The following is a 22,387-nucleotide window of genomic DNA, read 5'->3' as shown; positions in this document are numbered from 1 at the left end:
TACCCACACAGTTGAAAGTGCTAAATTCTCTCCCTGGTTTGACAAATATGTATTAATCTCCCATTGTATGCAAGGCTCTATGCAAGGTGCTGGGGATGCAGCAGTGACCCAGACAGAAACAAAATACTCTACAAATAAATATATAATTGCAAATTATGAAAAGAATGTTGAGAGTTTAACAGGCAGACTATATCAGTCAGGCTCCAGTGTATGAAACAGAAGTAGCTCTAGGTATTTTAAGAAGGATATAGGTTAATACAAGGAATCAGGTATTTGTAAAAATCATTGACAAGGCTGAAGGAGCAGTTTAACCCTGAGTGTTCGGGAATATCTTCTAGAATACTGCAGAATTGTCCCACCAGGGGAGCCACCACAATAGAAATTTGCCAGAACCAAGATCAGATCAGATGTGATAAGAACACAATTAGCTTATAGATAACCTATTGAAACAGCCTCTGCATACCCAGGAAGCTACCAAATGTACCATGGATGGTTCATGATTTAGAAAGTCAGATCCAGATGCCACCGTGACCATGAATGCCACTCCATTCTCTGCTTCTTCACTGCCAGGAATCTGAAAAATGGGGCACTACAGAGACACCTCATGTTATTACGGTGGTGCTGGCTGGTAGAAACTGCCAGGAGAAACTAATCAGCATCCAGAACCTAGGCTGCAAGGCAGTCTGCATTGTAGTTAGCAGCATTTTATCCTCTCCAAATAGGAAGGAGGAGTGCACACTGAGTGAGTCAATCCAGTGTCTAGCATAAGATACTGATTTAGGTTGGGGACTGGGAAAAGTTTCCTTGAAGAAGCAAGGTTTCAGCTGAGACATTAAAAATGAGCAGGAGGTTGGGCGGCCCAGGCGGCTCATCAGTTTAGCGCTGCCCTCAGCCCAGGGCGTGATCCTGGAGTCCCGGGATCAAGTCCCACATCATCAGGCTCCCTGCATGGGGCCTGCTTCTCCCTCTGCCTGTGTCTCTGCCTCTCTTTCTCTCTCTCTCTCTGTGTGCATGTCTCTCATGAATAAATAAGTAAAATCTTTAAAAAAACAAACAAACAAAAATAATAAAAATGAGCAGAAGGAAAGCAGTCAGGGAGTGCAAGGAGTTCCACACAGAAAGAATAAGAAGGAAGAGCCTGTGCTAGGAAGGCTCTCGGTGTGCTTGAGGAGCTGGATGGCAGTGTAGGGGAGCAGAATGAGTAAGGGGGCGGTGGTCCATGAGGCTGGAGAGGCAGTAAGGGTCTGCTCATGTAGGGCCCTCTTGATCACGTTCTACACTGAGTATTTTACTCTGTGATGGAAGTCAATTGGACCATTTAAACAGAGGAGGAAATCAGTCTGCTTTATATTTATGAAGGCTATTTTAGCTGGTGTGCATAAAACCATTTCTAGATGGTAGGAGAAGAAATGCGTGCAATAGGTGTTGTGAAGAGACAGTAGTTTGTATAGGAGGGTGCGTCAGTGGAAGTGATGGAGAGGAGCAGAGCTGACGGGACCCTCTGGGAAGTGGTTGTAGCATAGGTAAGGGTAAAAGAGAAAAGAATCTAAGTATGACTCCTGAATTTCTCATCTGAGCAGCCGGATAGGATGCTCATACCATTTAGTGCCACGGGTGAGATGGGTAGAGCAGATTTGGAGAAACAGCAGTATCTGTGTTGCATGTGCCTTTGAAACAGTCAATGGTAGACTTCTAGCATGTCTACAGATGCACACATGTCTAGATAATGGTCAGTTGGAAAATGCAATCTACAAAGAAGTCAGAGTGTTCAGGTTCCAAATGGGCAAACAAAGCCAATGTCGATTCTTGCTTTTCATTATTAATGAACTCTTAGCTTAATGGAATTAAATGTATTGAAGGACTACAGAGATACTCACTTGAAGTAAAGTCACAGTTCAAAAGAGATTCCTCCATTTCTAAAGTATGTCAGCAAATGTGATCATGGCTGCCTTTGAGGTGTAAGCTTCAGGATGTTTCCAACATGCTCTGGTTCTGTGGTTAACACTTACAACTAATATGCTATGTATGCTATTTATTTGTCTTATTACTTGTTTATTGTCTTTCATTTAAAGGTGATAGCACAGTGATTATGGCAATTTTTATCTGATTTTTAAAAATACCATATTCCCTGTACCTAGGAAATACTTGGTATCCAGTTGGCACTCAATGTATATTCATTGATAGAATGAATAAACAAATGTGAAATTTATTATCAAGAGAAGCTATTTGTGTGTATTCTTTTTTTTGTTTCTTTTAGAGAGAGAGAGCACTAGAGCATATGCTGCAGAAGGAGGGAGAGGGGCTGGAGGAGAGGGAGACTCTCAGACAGGCTCCACCCCCAGTGCAGGGCCTGACTTGGGGCTTGATCTCACAATCCTGAGATCATGACCTGAGCCAAATCAAGATTTGGGCACTTAACCGACTGAGCACCCAAGCACCCCAAGAGAAGGTATTTGAACTGCCATAAAGTATACACAAGAATATACATTATCTATAGTTCTTTGGATTTGAGTATGTGGCTCTCAAACTTTTAATTTTACTAAATTCTGTGGAAGAAAATTTCTTTCAGAAAATGAATTGAGGCTGAGTCATCATTAGTCATACAAACTTTGATTTAGAATTGATGTATCTTAGTTGAAAAAAAAAGACTGGCAAGAAATAGATCAACATTGATAGTGTATTCTGGATGGTGATTTTTCAAAAAAGACTTATTTATTTATTATTATTTATTTATTTATTTATTTATGAGACAGAGATTGTGAGAGAGATAGCAAGAGAGAGTAGAAAGAGCTGGAAGGAGAGGGAAAAACGGACTCCCTGCTGAGCAGAGAGCTGTTGTGGGGCTCAATCCCAGGACCTCAGGATCAAGACCTGATCAGAAGGCAGCCACTTAACCTGTTGAGCCACCCAGGTGCCCCTGGATGGTGATATTTTATACTTCTTTTTATTTTCCTGTATTTTACAGAATTTCGATAATACAGATGAATTACTTGTAGAAAGAAAAAAAGAAACCAAAAAATAGTAGAAAACTATTGTTATCAAACTTGCTAAAAACTAGTATTGCTAATTATATAAGAAGATATGAGTTAGAAGTAGATCTATGATGATATACTTTGGCACAAATGAAACCAAGTAAACTATATTTTCCCCTGATTTTGGTAAAACTACTGAAAATATCTATATTGAATAAATAACATTATTAATCTTTTCTATTTTTTTAAAGATGTTATTTATTTAAGGGAGAGAGTGCATGAGACAGCATAAGCAGGGGGAGCAGTAGAGGGAGAGGGAAGGTCGACTCCCTGCTGAGCAGAGAGCCTGATGTGGGACTAAATCCCAGGGCCCCAGGATCACCACTTGAGCCAAGGCAGAGGCTTAACTGACTAAACCACCCAGGAGCCCCTTTTATTGTTATTAAGAAAAGGTTCATGGTATCCCTTCCACATGTAGATTTCTGACAACCAGTCTAATTAATTACTAAAAGAGCTTTGAGTATAAGATTTTTTTTTTTTATGATAGTCACAGAGAGAGAGAGAGAGGCAGAGACAGAAGCAGGCTCCATGCATCGGGAGCCCGACGTGGGATTCGATCCCGGGTCACCAGGATCATGCCCTGGGCCAAAGGCAGGCGCTAAACCGCTGCGCCACCCAGGGATCCCCGAGTATAAGATCTTTAAGGTATCTGCATTTCTCTGTTTCTTTGCAGACCCCACATTAGTCTCTAATACCCATGTCATAGGATTGTAAAACCAAATAGAATATTACACGTAAAGGCCCTCTCTAAATTACAAAGCCCCATATATGTTTGGTTGAAAGAACATCTTTCTGGCCTATCCTATAGGTGGCCTACCCTGCAAGGTGGCTATTTTCAATTTGGAGGGAGCAGAGTGGGATCTTTACTTACTTAAGTTAAATGGAATAAGGTAATACCTTTGGAGTCTCCTCTCTGGGCTGTGCAGCATCAGTCTACAGGGCTCAGTTTAAATAGCCAAGGTTTTAGCCCTATAATATACAGATCAGTCTGTGTCAAGGGGGTACAACATGATGGAAAACTTTTCTGGGGGTCTACTCCAGCATGGGTCTGAGGGAGGCATTTCCTTACACTAACTTAGGACAATCCCCAGTTGAAAGAACCAGAATAAAATTTGCTTTTTCTGGAATGACACTAGCTGGAGTTCAGGAAAGAGGGCTGCCACCCCAAGTTATTGAAACAGTGGCGCTCCAGGGGGATTCAGTAGCTTGTTTTTACCTGTGTGGCCTTATATTTATAAGAGAGTGGAAGCTAAGGGTGTCCCAGGGTCATAAATATATATTATTTTTTGTTATTAGAATACTTATTTTTATTAAAATTAAATAGTATTCATAGTTATTGTATCATTACTAGTATTTATCTCTATTAGAGATTATTTTACTCTTTATTTTTGCTAACCGGTATATTTCAATTTCCCATGTAATACTTTATGATAGAAAAGCAAAAGATTCTTGCAAGTTCCCTATAAAACATTTAGAAAATATAGGCAAGTAAAAGGAAGAAAACTGAAGTGACTTGTAATTCTACTACCCAGAGGTAAGCACTGTTAATATTTCGGGTTCCAAGCCTCTAGTACATAGAATTCCTTAACTAAAAATGAGATTAGGGGATCCCTGGGTGGCTCAGCGGTTTAGCGCCTGCCTTCAGCCCAGGACGTGATCCTGGAGACCCGGGATCGAGTCCCACGTCAGGCTCCCTGCATGGAGCCTGCTTCTCCCTCTGCCTGTGTCTCTGCCTCTCTCTCTCTCTCTCTCTCTCTGTCTCTCATGAATAAATAAATAAAATCTTAAAAAAATTAGATTATACTCTACATGTCTTAATCCCCCAGTTCTTTTCCTTGTAAAAATAATCCCATATGAACAAATGTTTTTCACACATAACATTTCAACAACTGCATATTCTGAGGCTTTTCATGCATATTAATGAGTCAGAAAAGTTGAATGCATCTGCACCCTGCCCAGCAGTGGTAGTGGTACCCGGCCCCTTCTCCAGTTCTGCTGATGAGTACGGCAGCTGGAATATCTTGGTCAGTAGTGGGATCATGGCTGTTTTAATTGGCAGCTCTCTAGTCGCTAATAAGGTTGCTCATTTTCCCCCTTAAAGATTCTTTGGACAATTGCTTTTGCCAGGATCATTTAAAAATTGGACCACAGTAAAGCAACGGGAGTGGCATCTGCATGCGTGGAAGTTTTCATACATAAATATTGAATGTTCAAGTCACAATTTCTTTAGGCTCAGTCCCTTCCACACATGCATACTCACTAAATCCTTCTTCCTATTCACTGACAAATATTTACTGATGGTCGGCTATGTGACAAGCCCCGTTCTCGATGCCAGTGATATAACAGTGAGCAAAACTGGCAAAGTCCCTGTGCACACAGCCTAGAGGGGAGAACCGCACAAAGCAGTGTGTGGCTAAGCTATGGCAGAGTACAGAACAGAGGATGGGGCTGAGAGTGGTGGAGTGGAAGGGGAGGGCTTTTATAATGGCGGGGATCCAAGAGGGCCTCTTTGATGAGATGATATTTGAGTGGGGACCGAGATGGAGCATGGAGTGAGTGAGCCTTGCAGGTGTTTGGGGGAAGAGCATTCCGGAGAGGGACCAGAAAGTACAAAGTTCCTAAGGCAAGAGTGTGCCTGTCTTGATGAGGAGCAGAAATGGGGATGGGGACAGTGGTACAAGGTGAGATCAGAGAGGTGGAGGGGCCAGTTCATATGGAGCTTGGAGGCCCTCACCAGAAAGAGCTCAGGGAGGAGGCCGAGAGATCGGCAGGAGGCTGTTGTAGTGACACTGGGGAGCAGTCAATGGATATGTGGATATAAGCCATTTCTCCCAGGCAGCCCTGCCCTGTTCTGCCTGCCATGCTCAGCCATTGCCATCCCCTGTACTACCCAATTTCTCTCCTTCTGTGGCCAGGTCAGGTGAAGTGGGTGTCTTATGAGGTCTGTTGGGTGCTAAAAAGTTTGTGTGACAGGCAATCAAAATACTAAGAGTGACAAGGCAGGATCAGTGGGTGTCACCCTCAGAAGTCAATTTGACAAGCCTTGGTCTAGCACTTACAGGGTTGAGAAGAACATGCTGGTAACTCTAGAGAAAAAGCAAAGTAGAGGCACCAGAGACTTCAATAAAATGACTAAAAAAGAAGTGGCAGACACAAATGCGTCGAGTGTACCAAATCACTCCATATTTAATCTCTGCATGAGGTACCTGGAAATCTATAAATGACAGCAAGAAGCAGCTTGACAGGCTGCTTTGTGTTTCACTTGCTAGTTACAAACTAGTTGGAAGTCTTTCTCATATCTGAAATGCCACTTTTGAACACAGAAACTTAAGCAAAGTACTTTTGAATTCCCAAGTCTGGTCCTCTCTTGCAGACCAGATCAGTGAACTAGGGAGGGAGGGAGGGCTAGGAGGGACCAGGACCAGGGCGCAGCACCAATCACCTTCGGAGCCTGATTCAGTACCTCACTTGGCTTTCTTCCTCACAGAAGAATGTCACAGAAGACAAACGAGGGGCTAGATTTTTCTCATGGGGTGATATAGTGACCATTGTCCTAGCTTCTTGGTTAAGGGTGACGTTCAATGCAGAAGCTCCCTTCATTGTCCAGGCATCTTCCAAGAAATCCTCCTGACCATCTCAGCTCACACTCATCTCACTTCTTGGGCCCTTGTGGACATTTGGATTGCATAATTTGTTTAGCACTTAATTGTTCTAGAATGCAAACTTCATGAGGCCAATGACTGCCTTGCTTGCTCCTGTACCCCCAGTGTGGGAAATTGTGTGTGGGACCTAGTAGACACTCAATAATTACTAAGTGGATGAATTTTACACTCTTTTTATGGGTCCATATAATATTCTTGCAAGCTTAGGGAGGATGAGATCAGATCTGACTCCTTGTCGTCTTTGTCCTCTTCCTCACTTCTCTTCCAGTATCACCGTAGCAGACCCCAGCAGTGGCTTGCCCATATGAACTTGGCCCACTCCAAAGTCAGTGACAAACAGTTCCTGTCCACAGCAGTGCTTCTGTTGGCTTTCCACCGCAAGAGAGTACTTGGTGCCCATGATCTGGAAGTTCTCCAAAGAGTTAAATCACCCAAGTGCCATCTTCTATCAGTGAAGGGTGGAAATCGGTAGACAACTATTCCATTCCTTGCTTCCTGGAGAAATAAGGCTGAAGGACATCCTACCATCTCCAAAAGCCTCTGGAGAACTGAGCCCAGGTACCTGCAGTGGTTATCCACCCATTAATCCTCTGTGGCTTTCCTGTGTTTCCTGTCTCCAATCCCTCCTTACTCCATTTCCTGAGACCACCTCCTACATCCTAAATGAACTGCTCATACCCAAATCCTTGCAGCAGAGGCTCCCTTGGGGGGAAACCAAACTAAGTCAATTGCTTAGAAAAACTGTGCACAAAGGTTCCTGTGAAGATGCGGCGAGCTGGGGCAAGCCAGGCATTCAGCACAGGGCTTGCCTCTTGTACATGTTTTACTCCATTAGCCACCACTGCTGTTGTTGCTGATGTTGAGGGGGCCCATAAAATACTTGTGCATTAATCGCAGAGGCAGAATTTTGAGGGGGAATCGAGGCAGAGACCGAAGGGGCACCCACACCAATATCAAGATCAATAATAGCAGCATTATGATCAGTGGTGAAGATCAATGACAAAGCCAGGGAAAATGGCTTATGTCCAACATGCTAATCTGTGTGGCACCAACTGCACTGGAAGTTCAGACTTCACCCTGGGGCTGATGAGGAAAGGCTCCCCTGTGTTCAAGAGAATTGACGTGGGCCTCCCAGCTAGCCAGGGTAAGGATATTTACAATGGGATGGCAAGGGTCTCTACTAAGAAGGGCCAGAAATTAGCTTCTTTTGAAGGGACAGGCAGATTCTGCTGGTCAAGATAGGGAGAAACCAAGTGGTCTGCTTTCTGAGGAGTATGGAGAAGGAAATGGAGAGCTAATGGAGGAGGCGGAGCCGGAATCCTGAGGATCAGAGAATCAGCCAACATTAAAGTTGAGAGAGCTCCACATCAGGGGAGAAATGTTTACATCTTTGCCTTGTTTGATACTGTCTGTTGAATATGCGATGTGAGTGGCACTTGTGTTAACTGTCTCTAAAAGAGGTCAGATCCCAGAGGGGATTTGGGCATTGACCATAAGCAGTGGCAGACCATTGGGACTGTACCATATTATTCACAAAGGTAAACAGTGCTGATGGTCTTTCAGTACTAGGGCTTGTGTCTGACAACATTTGATCCTGTAGAAGGGTCAAGACTGGAAGCCCCTTCAAGGCACAGTGTCACATTCACTTTTTAAGTACCAGTGCTTCTGGTTGCTTTGGGCCCAAGAGTAGATGGTCAATAAACACACATAGAAGGAAGGAAAAGAGAAATCTGTGATATCAGGGAAGGAAGGGAGAAGAAGAAATTAATGAGTCCTCAGTAAATGCTGCCATCTGCCACTCAGGTTTGGCTGAGTAGTACCAACCTGGCACTTTCTCCTCCACCCTGCTGGCTGGGACAAAGACAGACCAGAGGTCCTCACTGATGTAGTTTCAATGCTAAACTGCCATGCAGATGCACAGCTTACCCCGACATGGGGCCTTCTCATCTGCTCTTTAAATTTTTATTTATTTTTATTTTTTGAAATTTTCACTTAAATTGCAGTTAAACATTCGGTGTAATATTAGCTTCAGGTGTGCAATATATCAGTTCAGCACTTCCATACATCACCCTGTGCTCATCACAAGTGCATGCTTTAAACTGCATCACCTATTTCATCCATTCCCCTACCCACACCTCCTCTGGTCACCATCAATTTGTTCTTTACAGTTAAGAGTCTATTTCTTGATTTGCCTCTTTCTCTTCTTTCTTTCCCATTTGCTCATTTGTTTTGTTTCTTAAATTTCTCATGAATGAAACAGATGGTAGTTGTCTTTTTTGACTTCTTTCACTTAGTATTATACTCTCTAGCTACATTCATGTCATTGCAAATGTCAAAATTACATTGTTTTTTTGTGGCTGAGTAATATTCCATTGTATGTACCACATCTTCTTTATCCATTCATCAGTCAATAGACATTTGAGCTGTTTCCATAAATTGGTTACTGTAGATAATGTTGTTATAAACACTGGGGGTGCACATATCTCTTTGAATTAGTATTTTTGTATTCTTTGAGTAAATACCCAGTAGTGCAATTGCCAGATCATAGTGTAGTTCTATTTTTAACTTTTTAAAAAAATTTTTAAAGATTTTATTTATTTATTTAAGAGAGAGAGAGAGAAAGCATGAGCAGGGCAGGGGCTGAGGGAGGAACAAATTTGTTCCTGAGGGAGGAACAAATTCCCCGCTGAGCAGGAAGCCCAACTCAGGGCTCAATCCCAGGACTCTGGGGTCATGACCTGAGCCGAAGGCAGACATTTAACAAACTGAGGTTCCCCTATTTTTAGCTTTTTGAGGAAACTCCATACTGTTTTCCAGAGTGGCTGCACCGGTTTGCATTATCACCAACATTGTAAGAGGGTTCTCCTTTCTCCACATCCTTGCCAACACCTGTTGTTTCTTCTTGTTGATTTTAGCCTTTCTGACAGGTGTGAGGTGATAGCTCATTATAGTTTTGATTTGTATTTTCCTGTCTCATTTGCTTTTTACAAAAGATGTGATTGCACATTTGTAGGGTGCCTATAAGGTAGGATGGGAAAAGAAAATGTTCATGTTCTTATCAGTATGCAGAGGAAGCCAATAACCACATTGATCAAATAATAAAGCACTGAGTGATGGAGTACAGGCAAGTGGGGACAGCTAGAGAAGAAAACTATCTGAGGGATCCCTGGGTGGTGCAGTGGTTTGGCGCCTGCCTTTGGCCCAGGGCGCGATCCCGGAGACCCGGGATCGAATCCCACATCGGGCTCCCGGTGCATGGAGCCTGCTTCTCCCTCTGCCTGTGTTTCTGCCTCTCTCTCTCTCTCTCTCTCTCTCTCCCTGTGTGACTATCATAAATAAATAAATAAAAAAATTAAAAAAAAAAAAAAAAAGAAAACTATCTGAGAGTTCGGGGCCCATTCTGACTCCTAGGAGAAGCTAGCCTCCCACTCATCTTAGTCCCTAAGATTCCAAATGTGTTCTAGGGTAATTGGAGCTTAAAAAGCTAGTCCCTTGGGTGGCTCAGCAGTTTAGCGCTGACTTTGGCTCAGGGTGTGATCCTGGAGACCCAGGATCGAGTCCCATGTCGGGTTCCTAGCATGGAACCTGCTTCTCCCTCTGCCTGTGTCTCTACCTCTCTCTCTCTCTCTCTCTCTGTGTGTGTGTGTGTGTGTGTGTGTCTCATGAATGAATAAATAAAACTCTTAAAAAAAAAAGCTAGTCCCTTGTTTCCTGTGAGGTGCTATTAGTGACGATAGACACCTAAGGTGTTAACAAATTTGTGACAGGTTATCAGTTACTCTTTGATTATTTATTTATTTATTTGAGAGAGAGAGAGAGAGCAAGAGAGAGCATAAGCAGCGAGGGGCAGAGAGGAAGGGAAAAAGAATCTGAACCAGACTCTACACTGAGTGCAGAGTCTGATGTGGGGCTCAATCCCATGACCTTGAGATCACGACCTGGGCAAACCAAGTCAGGCAGTTAACTGACCGAGCCACCCAAGTGCCCCTACTTTGACTTTAATTTAAATTTTAAATTATAAAATGTAATCAAAAGCCTACTCTCTCCTGATTGGTGTCCTATCTGAACAGGTGGCAGAGGCAAAAGAGTAATTCTCAGGACCGTCGTGACTCCCACAAAAGTTCATGGGTGAGTTACCTGGGTGGTGCAGTTGGTTAAGCATCTGCCTTCAGCTCAGGTCATGACCCTGGGTTTTGAGATCCATACCCACCTCAGGCTCCCTGCTCAGTGGGGAGTTGGCTTCTCCCTGTCCCTCTGCCCAACCCCCTGCTTGTGCTCTCTGTCAAATAAGTAAAATCTCAAAAAAAAAAATTCATGGGCAAAAAAACAGAAATGAAAACCATTGATGTCCAACTCACATTTGTCCATTAACAAAATATATGTTTCAGACAGTCACAGCTTCTGTGAGTTGAGGTGCTTAGGTTATAGGACTTTTGTCAATTCATCTCAGTCTGGTATCCTGTGATTCAGAATATATAGTTAAGACACTAATCAGGTGTAAGATACTGGGGGAGTTTATACAGTAAGCCTTTGCTGTATTACCTGGCTTTGAAAAGCTTTATGTTGTCTTTTCCTGAATGATTTCAATTTTAGCACTTGTGGTAAATGAGCTATTAAGTTACTTGTAAATAAACTTTTTTATGATCCTTTAGCCACACAGTCATTTTAATTCCCTCAAGTTTCTGTTCATAGAATCCTACTAAAGAAAGACCTTTCTCACTGAAAGATTATTCAAATATTCTCCTGTGGAACTTTGTATTAGTTTTCTGGTTTATCTTAAACACCGAAATTTTTAATGCATCTGAAATTTACTTTTGCAAATGATGTGAGTCAGGAAATGTACCCCCTGCTCAGACTGACCTGTTATTTCTTGGCTGTTGGATTTCCTACTGATTTGAAATACCATTTTTATTTTTTACTAAATTCTTATGAAAATGTGATCTTCTTTTTTTTTTAAACGTGATCTTAATGAATTCTCTCCTCTGTGTCATTGATCCACTTATCTATTCTTGCCTCTGTGTGAAGTTTGTAGCAGATAATGTCAGTGTTCTTCCCAGATTACCTTGGGTCCCTTTTTGGTATTTGTTTCAGAGTACTTTGGAGAGAGGGCTTTGTGAGTATCAGCTTTCTTCATCTTGCATGTTCAGATTTTTCCAGGTGGGGAGAGGTGTCTTCAGCTCCCTTTGTCCTTACCAAAGGAGATCAATAGGTGTGCCCCCATAACCAATGACTGACAGGTGTGAGTATATGAAAACCCATTTTTCTTGCCTTAGAGTAGGAAGCCCTTCATCAATAAATCACTTACACACAAAATACTCATCTCAGGGTCTGCTTTTGGAAATCTCAATGTAAGGCAGAGTCTTTTCACCATCTAGGCAGATGACTCCTTCAGCTGAGAACCATCTTCCACCAGTCAACCACTGAATTGAGAAAGCTGTCAATATGGCACCCTTTACCATTTTTCCATCAGAAGGGCTTTTAGCCATTAGGGAAAATTAAGTAAACTCTGAGATCCTGGTGGTATCCTTCTGTCACTGTACTAAACAATGGCTTTCATATTTTAAAATACAATTCCAAAGAACATAACGCTTTTAATTTCTCAGAAATTATTCAGCAGATCCTAGAAATAATGTCCCTGGATAGTCAGTGACATAATTTGAGATAACTAAGATGGTGTTTGATTACTTTCAAACTTCCGAATTAAAAAATAAAAAAGGTGGGCACCTGGGTGGCCAGTGGTTGAGCATCTGCCTTCAGCTCAGGTCATGATCCCAGGGTTCTGGGATCAAGTCCCACATCAGGCTCTCCTCAAGGAACCTGCTTCTCCCTCTGCCTGTTTCTCTGCCTCTTTTCTTTTCTTTTCTTTTCTTTTTCTTTCTTTCTTTAAGATTTTATTTATTTATTCATGAGAGACAGGAGAGAGAGAGAGAGAGAGAGAGAGAGAGAGGACTTTCTTGAATAAATAAAATCTTTTTAAAAAAAAAGGTATCACATGCCCTTGGTAAGAAATTAAACAGGAGAGTATAAAATGAAAATTGTCTTTTGTATCCTTCCTAAAATTTTTAGCAATTTTTAAGATTTAATAATACATTATATATTTATTGTTTACTATATATCAGGTACTATTTATTCCTAAGTTGTACTATAAAACTATTTTCACATATCTTTTCTTTTAAATATTTATTTATTCATTTTAGAGGGGGTGGAGAGGGAGAGAGAGAATTCTCAAGCAGATTCCCCAGTATGTGCAGAGCCCAAAGCAGGGCTCGATCGCAGGACACTGAGATCATGACCTGTGCCAAAAATCAAGAGTTAGCTACTTAACCAACTGAGCCACCCAGGTGCCCCTCCATATTTTTTTCAACGAATATCTCATGCACATTTTCCCATTCTAGTTCCTGCAATTCCTCCTCATTTTATTTGATGGCTGCACCATAATTATTTTTATTCTGTTCTGTATTTATTTCCATAGTGAGAATTATCCTCGTTTCACTAGGTTCAAAATTATGACAAATTCTTTACAGAAAATTTTTCCCTCTTTAGTTTTATTAATTTGATCATCTGTTAGCTAGATTTTGTCATCAAATTATTTTTGCACACTTGAGAAGTTCTGTCTCTTGCTTTAATTTTAAATGACAACACAGTTATGGGGAATTCTGGAGGAAATTTGATATTTCTCTTTTCTAGCTCATCACTTATTTTTATACATGCTCTCATGGCATTTTTTTTTTGAAGGTGCATGCATGTGCAGGAGCAGGTGGAGTATGGTACAAGGTGGGGCAGAGGGAGAGGGAGAAAGAGACTCTTAAGCATGCTCCACCCCAGTGCAGAGCCCATGGTAGAGCCCAGCTGTAGGCTTGATCTTATGACCCTACGGTCATGACCTGAGCTGAAACCAAGAGTTATTCGCTCAAACCACTGAATCATGCAGGTGCCCCAGCAATTTTTAAAAATATAAGTGACTACAGCAGTGTTTCCCTCTCCCTCTCTTTCTCTCAATGTTTTGTCTCTTATTTTTTTGGTATTAATTTTCCTGAAATTTCTTGTCCCTTATGATGTATAGATTTAGGTTTCCCTTTGTTTTGGGAATAACTTCTTTTATAATTATTTCAATTTTATTAGTTACAGTCTTGTTTTTATGCAACAAATTATATGTATGTGTAATCATTGTGATCTGTTTTCCACATCTGTTACCTTGATCCCTGTAATGGTTTTTAACCTTTTTGTCTTTTTTTTTTTCAGCATTATCTTTGATCATTTTAATGCTTTCCTCCATGACTGGGACTTTGTTTTGACTAAATAATTTTTTCCTTGATGTTTCAAATGATGTTTTTTAGTTCTTAGTGAGTTTTCTTAGATCTTGGGAGACATGTGTAAATTACTACAAAATAGGGCTCTCTTTTTCAAAGCTTCATTTGAAGTTATACCTTGTCTAAGTGTCAATGGTATGTGTATGCATATAATGGATATATATTTATATACTTATATATATTCATGTATGTATACATATTTACACATACATATATGTATGAATATATATATGTATACATGTATGTGTGTGTGTGTATATATATATATATATATATATACACATTGTCTTTTCTTTGACTTTGTTCAATTTATTAGACTAGATTTTTGGGGTATGGTCTGGTTTTACTCTACCATTATGCCTTAGGAGTTAACTTTTGTTCTTGATTGAAGAAACATTTTTGGCAAAGGTTTTCCTCTGACGTGTCTTGTTCTTATCTAAAAAATGTAACCTTTAGCAGCATAGTACAATGGATATCAGTCTGAATTATGGATCTATTTCAGAAAACCAACAAAGCAAAAGTGTACCTCTATTCCATAATTCCTGAAGAATGAACTAAGGGCAATTGTGAAGCACTATAAATCATGCCTTAAGATTTGCAGGAACGGGTTGAGTAAATCCAGTGGATTTTTGTATCCAGTTCTGCTTTATGTGGGCTGGTTATTATTACCTCTGGTGAACAAACATATTCATTGAAAAATCTGACAAAAATTGGAACAAAAAAAAGGTAGAATTGCTGACCATGAAAAACCTTAAACTAATTCTATTTCTGTTTTACAGCATCAACCATCAAAGATAATAAGACTGTACTTATGATGACAGTGACTTCAAGCATTTCATATTCAAAAGGATCTGTTAAGACTACCACCAAGGGATGAAGATTTCATACTTTAGTTATGTGCTTCAAAGTCTCCAACACAGTTGTTATTAGTGTGTTGGTGTGTTAGTTATATTCCAAACAATATTCCCACTTCTTTCTCCTGCTAACCGTCATCCTTTTCTTTCATATCACTCTCCAGGCCATAGGAGTCCACCATCTTTCATTGTATGTGACTGATTTTCTTTTGCATATCATGTTTTTCAACAGGATTGAATTAGAGGTTATTTTTGAGGGGATTTTTAAATACTTGAAAGTAATATTTCCATAGGCTAATAGCAATCTTTTAAAAAGTTTTAAAGAAATCTTAACTTGTTCTCCACACTTCACCTCCTCATAACCTTTTCCCCATTGCAAAAGCCTATGTGAAATTCTAAATTGTGAGAAACTCCCACTAGCAACCCACATATTTTTCCCTCCAAATGGGCTTCTCATCTTTTGAGGCAGTTTTTCACATGGTTTTGACTTTCACACTTTTGGTCATCTGTCATGTTTTGTTTATTAGAACAGGTGGAGATTTGGTTCTATCTTTCCAAAGCCTATAAAATGGAAAGGGTAAAATATAAGACTTTGCTTCACAGAAACTAAGGAGCTGGAATGAAGTCTTAGGCATATAAAGGAATTTGCAGCTTGAAGCTATTTCCCATAGGAAAATCTCTTTGATAAGGTTAGGCTTTTTTTTTTGTTTAGGGTAGGTATATCTGCAGGAACCAAAGCCGTGTCCAAGAGAAGGATCCATCTTTTCTTGAAATTCTGGGGCAGTTCATCCAGAGTAAAGTATGATATACTTTAGCTGTGTCTTACCATGAACCTTTTAAAGAGCCATGTCATTAAAATTCTCTAGGAATGAGGGGTGCCTGACTAGCTCAGTTGGTAGAGCAGGCAAGTCTTTTTTTTTTTAATTTTATTTATTTATTTATTTATTTATTTATTTATTTATTTATTTATTATAGTCAGAGAGAGAGAGAGAGGCAGAGACACAGGCAGAGGGAGAAGCAGGCTCCATGCACCAGGTGCCCGATGTGGGATTCAATCCTGGGTCTCCAGGATCGTGCCCTGGGCCAAAGGCAGGCGCTAAACTGCTGCGCCACCCAGGGATCCCCTAGAGCAGGCAAGTATTGATCTCAGAGTTGTGAGTTCAAGCTCCATAGTGGGTGTGGAGCCTACTTAAAACACAAATACACACACACACACACACCACCACACACAAAACCCCCAAACTCTCTAAGACTGACTTTTCTACAAGCTGTACTCTGTATAACCTCTAAATGGGAGACTGAATTCTACCACTCCTACCACCAAAGCACACAAAGTATCCTGCAACTTTGGATGCTTGAGGATCAGCATATGAATGGCAGCAGAAAGCTCATACTTGGTATACAGATGGCAGCTCAGATGGAGTAGTGCTGCCCAAAACTATGGCCAGCGGGGGCTGTGATACCCAATGCTGCAGGGCATGATAGTGCTCAGCAGAAAGAGAGTAACTGGGGAAAAGGCAGACCTCAGATGTTATATGGTAACTGCACCCATGTGTGCATCCTCCTGGGTTGCAGTAACATAGAGAAGGGATTTTATAGGGACTTGTGATATGTATTAGCAGGAGCTAATAGGAAGGAGAATGAGGAAAAGGAACCAGCAAACATTACCATACCTTCTGAAAACAACATTTTAAAGATATTATTAATATATCCATCTCTACTGTCCCTAAAAATGTAATACTGTAGGGAAAAAGTTGATGGAATAGTGTGCGGAGATTTGGTGCTTCTAGTTATCTTTTTAGTAAAAAATATTGTCACCCAACTAACAAATAATTGATATTCTTAATATAAAGATAATAATGAAAGAGTTTTACACTCCTGTGGAACCCTATCCTTTTAAAAGGCTCCCTATACATACTTCTCAGTCACAGTATTCCAACAAGGTTGACAGACCATGGGCTATTTTCATTGTGATGGGAGCAAACTAGACTTCAGAGGACATGGAAGTATTCCCAAGGGTGACACAACTAAAAATTGGAGGAACTAATGCTTTAAACCCAGGTCTTTGAGCTCCAAGATCTGTAATCTTTCTACCAAATCGTGCTCATTATAATGGTTTTTCATAGCAAAATCACTTGCATTATATTTTTTTAAGATTTTATTTATTTATTCATGAGAGACACAGAGAGAGAGGCAGAGACAGAGGCAGAGGGAGAAGCAGGCTCCTCAGAGGGAGCCCGATGTAAGACTTGATCCCCAGATCTGGGATCACGCCCCGAGCTGAAGGCCGATGCTCAACCACTGAGCCACCTAGGCGTCCCTAATTTTTAAAAATTCATATGAAATATAATATTAGGCTAATCCAATTTCTCCAATTTTCGTATGATAATGAAACTGTGTAGTAATGCAGCATGCAATTTCCAAAGCACTTTCAAATTTTAAATAGCCTGAAGAAATTAACAGGGAAGTTATTACTATCTGTACTTGACTTAGAAGAAAACTAAGGGACAAGGAAATTAAATGATGCGCCTAAAATCCTCCGACTCCCTATACACTCATTACTTTAGTAGAGTTCTTCTTAAAGCTCTTCTCATCATTACATATGTAATCCTAATAAATACACTGGAGGCAATAATTGCACACTTATTGTCATATTTTTAAGTTTAATTCATCCTTTTCCTTTCTTCACATGCTTCCCACCTTATCCCGGGTTCTTTCTAAGGCATTTATGGTAAACCCTGAACCAAAGTTACTTCCATCTGAATGGAATAGTGCATTAACTTCTGTGGAACCAAAATGAGATTATCTTCACAAGCCACAGGTGAGTCTCCCCTCCCTCCCAATCTCAGCCTTCTTTTAAAAAAGAGCAAGACTGTTGTCAAATATGGCACCTTTTAAATTGGCAGTATATTAGAAAAACAAACACAAAACTTTTTTTTGAAATAATTAAGGCTTATGGATATCAGAGGTGTTGCCGGCTGTGCTACCTGACAGGTGCTAACCATCTGGCTGAGACTGATTTTTGGTATCTGCCAGCCTCCTCAATACAGCTGCTGGGCTTGTACCTTCATCAAAGAAGACACAAATGAGAAGTTTACAGGTTCTGCGGAAGAAAAAAAAAAGGTCTTCTTTTGTTCCTTCCTATAGCACTCAGAAAGATCTGCCATTTAAAATATTTTTAAAGTCAGCTGGTAAAAACCACCTCCAGCTCTTCTGTAGCACACCCCCCAGAACTCTACATTCCTTCCCCTTTAGGATCAAAAACTGGAATGTTCTTCTTGGATCTCACTTACTAAAAGAGGCTTTCCTAAAAGGGAAAGATTAAGTATCAAACTCTTGATTGAAGATGAGTATTTTGTAGAGTAATTAAATGGGATTTAAAAGGAAACCTTTTCTATTTTTCTATGTTTTCTACTTCATGCAAAAAGTCAATGTGATTCAAAGATTAGCTAAAAATTTGGGAAAAGGGATGCCTGGGTGGCTCAGTGGTTAGGCATCTGCCTTTGGCTCAGGGTGTGATCCTGGAGTCCTGGGATCGAGTCCCACATTGGGATCCCTGCATGGAGCCTGCTTCTCCCTCTGCCTATGTCTCTGCCTCTCTCTCTCTTTCTCTCTCTGTGTCTCTTATGAATAAATAAAATCTTAAAAAATAAAATAAATAAAAATACAAATATCGGAAGAAATGGGAGGATAAGTCTCCCCATTTTGAATCACACAATTATAGTGTTGATGACATGGCCATAGTTGCAGAGAGACTTTTAGTTGTGGAGGCTTAAACCCCAAAATTGTGAAATGAGACTATGGAGAGGATAGTAGCAACTATAGATAGTAGTAGATATAGTAGATAATAATTAAGATGTGAAAGCTCTTTGTACTCTCCTTGAACTAGTATCATCCTTCTGGTTCTAAGGAGAAGAGCCTCAGTGTATGTAGCACCCAGTCAAGGAACAACTGTTGAGTTTGGAGAATACATGGGGGGCATCTTAATGTTAGGTGGTTTATTTCTACTGGCAATCTATTCTCATTTGTACCTGGGAAGTGGTTAGGCTAGTGAGGACTAAGAAACAAAACTACTTAACCACAATCATCAAACAAAAGACCTTTCTGTGAAATAATTATAGATGTGACTCTTGCATCAGTCTTGACCATTTTGGTTGACCAGACATCAGTTTTTTCTGACCTTCTCTCTGCCTTGTTTTTTAAAAAAGATTTATTTATTTACTTTAGAGAGAGAGAGAGAGAGAGCAAGAGTACACAAGCAGGTGGAGGGGAAGTGGGATAGGGAGAGAAATTCTCAAACTCCCCACTGAGTGCTGAGCCTGTCATGGCTCTTGATCCCAGGACCCTGATCATGCATGACCTGAGCCAAAATAAAGTGTCAGACATTTAACCCACTGAGCCACCCAGGTGCCCCACCTTACATTTTTGTAATCCTAAGAATCCAGAGCATTTCAAAGAATTCCACCTGCCACTTAGACTATTTTATTGTTCACGGAGAAATAGTTTGGTATATGACTAAATAGGAAATGAATGGTTATGTAGTGTAGATTCTGGAGGTGACCACCAGACTTTCAATCCTGATTCTCCCACATTCTGGATATGATCTTAGGCAGCTACATCATCTTAAAAATGGAGATAAGAACTGTACCTATCTTATTGGGTTATTGCGATGATTAAATAAATAATGTCTATAAAGTTCTTAGCAGTGTCTGGTGAACAATGTGTGCTCAACAAAATTTATATGCTATTATTATGAATAGTTTTATCATTTTGCTAGACTACGAGGTCCAAACTCTCCAATTCCAAATTATTTCTGATGATCACTTTTCTTTTGCTATATACCCACCTTATAGCCAATCAATAGTTAAATTATTTAAATGCTATGTTCTCAATCCCTCTCATGGGCCTTTATCTCCCTTTTCAATGCCTCCTCTGAAATGCAGTTCACCATGCCCTTCCTCCCAGGTTACAGATGTGTTTTCTTTTTTCTTTTTTAAATTTATTTATGATAGTCACAGAGAGAGAGAGAGAGAGGCAGAGACATAGGCAGAGGGAGAAGCAGGCTCCATGCACCGGGAGCCCAATGTGGGATTCGATCCCGGGTCTCCAGGATCGCGCCCCGGGCCAAAGACAGGCGCCAAACCGCTGCGCCACACAGGGATCCCACAGAGTGTTTTCTAATTGCCTTTGGTATCGTTTCTTCATTCTCCAGTCTATTGCATATATTACTGCCAGCTACAACTTCGAACATATCACTTTCTTCCAAAGATTTCCCAGTGAGACAGCCCCTTTTTCTTTTAACAATAGATTACTTCTGTATTTAAGATATGTCTTCATAGACTTTGTTATACTTTCAATTATTGGCCCAATTCTTCAATCTCTTGTAATGGGATTACATATCCATACTTTTGCTTTATAATTTTGTTATGCCCTCCCACTGTAGGTGGAATTATCTTCCCTACACCATGTGACTTGCTCTGGCAATGAAATATGAGTAGATGTCATAGGAGCAAAGGTCTTACATACATTTGTCAAGGTTCGGCTTGGGTCTTATATTCTGGATCTGCCACAAGAAGAGCATGTCCTGAATTCCTGCTGCCCTGTTAGCCTTGGCCCCAGTGTGAACATGCAAGAAGACTGAGCTCAAGCCATAGTCTGGATCCAAGCCACCTGATGCAGAGTAGACTTAAGCTACCCAGCCAAGTCCAATCTAGATCAGCCAAAACCCAACTGAACAATATAGACCTATGAGCATGAGAATAAACGCTTGTTGCTGTGTACCACTGCATTCTGGGGTGGTTTACTATACTTCATTAAGGTGCTGATAGCTGGGTAGTACAGATCTACTTTTCCAGCTTCACATCTGACAATAGTCTTGTGAATATGCTAATTCAGCTAATTCAGCATATTCACAATAGTCTTGTGAATATGCTAGTTCAGCTAATTATGACAGCTTGATATCCTGGTCCTCCCTATCCTCATACGAATATACACATAGCTAGTATTCATTGGCACTGGCCTAGATAATCATGGGTGATCTGTTTGTAATCCTCTTGAATCTCAAGGCAGGCTGTCATGTCATTCATGGCCTTTAATTTTTTAGTTTGCCTTTTCATATGTGTGTAGTTTGACCCAGAACTGGTGGGACGGACCTTGCCTTTTATTAAAGGTATAAGATTTATTAAAGGGCCTATATATGTCAGAACTCTGACAGGATTTTATATACAATGTTCATCTATGAGGTAGAAATTATTTTCCCCATTTTCTAGAAAGGAGGAAGGTAAGGCTCAGAGAAGTTAAGGGATTTGTTCAAAATGTAAACAGTAGAGGTGAGGTTGAAATTCACATTTGTTCTGACTCTCAAAATTATGTTTTTTAGCTCTGCCATCTTATCTTTTGCATTATACAAAATTATTAGGTAATTGACTTATTGAACATGTGACATTAACAATAATGTTTTAAGTATGATGAATCTAGAACATAAAGTGCCATGATTTAGTGATTTTATTTAAAAATGTTATTTACAAATTTAAATTCCAAATCTTTGTAAAAAATTTTATTAAGTAAACTCTACTCCCAACATGGGCCTCAAACTCATGACCCCAAGATCAAGAGTTGCATTCTCTACTGACTAAGCCAGATACGCACCCCTGGATTCCAAACCTTAAATAGCTTATGCTTCCATCTTTTAAAGCCTGCTCTGAATATTGCCCGTGTTTATTTCTTTAAGTTCTATAGAAGTCAGAAAGAAACCACAGAGCAGCCACCCCAGGATAGCACAGAGAGTCTGACCTAAGCCCACAAAAGCCAAAAGTAGCAGGGTTAGAGTTGAAAGCTTGGCTTGACACTTTGTCTCCAACTCACACCCTGGCACCTTTGGGCTTTGTCTTTTTTTAACAGCAGAGTGCCAGCCTCGAATTTTTAAACCTTAACTCTGAATTTCTTGACTCAGTGTGTTTAAGATAGACTTTGCATGTTACTATTTTGAAGCAGCTGTTTATCAGAGCTAGGGAGGAGGGAGGGAATCAAAGCAGTTTAAGGGGAGGTGCTTGTCTTAGAATTCAGGCTGCTGAGCTACCAGATTCAAGCAAAGTTTTTGATTTGGACAAGTTGAACAGTTTCCCTCTAAAACAGGATTTTTCAATCTCAGTGCCATTAATATGAGAGATTGGATGATTCTTTGTTGTGAAGGGCAATCTTGTGCATTAGAGGATATTTAGCAACATCCTGGTCTCTGCCCATCAGATGCCAGTAGCACCCCTTCCCCACATGTGACTATAAAAATGTCTACATATTGCTAAATGTCCCCTGGGGTAAACTCACTAAGATTGAGAACTACTGCCCTAAATGACTAAGACTGAGATCATTATAGCCTTTTAAACTCAGAAAGGAAAAATAAAGAGATGACAGATAAACTTATCCCAATAGCAATTAGATGAAGTATTGGGGGGGGGATTTTACTTTTAAAAAAAATGTCTTTGTATCATATATGTCTCAGGAAAGAAAAAGTCAGATAGAGGAGCCAATCA

Source organism: Nyctereutes procyonoides, unplaced genomic scaffold (genome assembly GCF_905146905.1).
Source record: "Nyctereutes procyonoides isolate TBG_1078 unplaced genomic scaffold, NYPRO_anot_genome, whole genome shotgun sequence".
NCBI lineage: Eukaryota > Metazoa > Chordata > Mammalia > Carnivora > Canidae > Nyctereutes > Nyctereutes procyonoides.
This window is presented reverse-complemented; position numbering follows the sequence as displayed.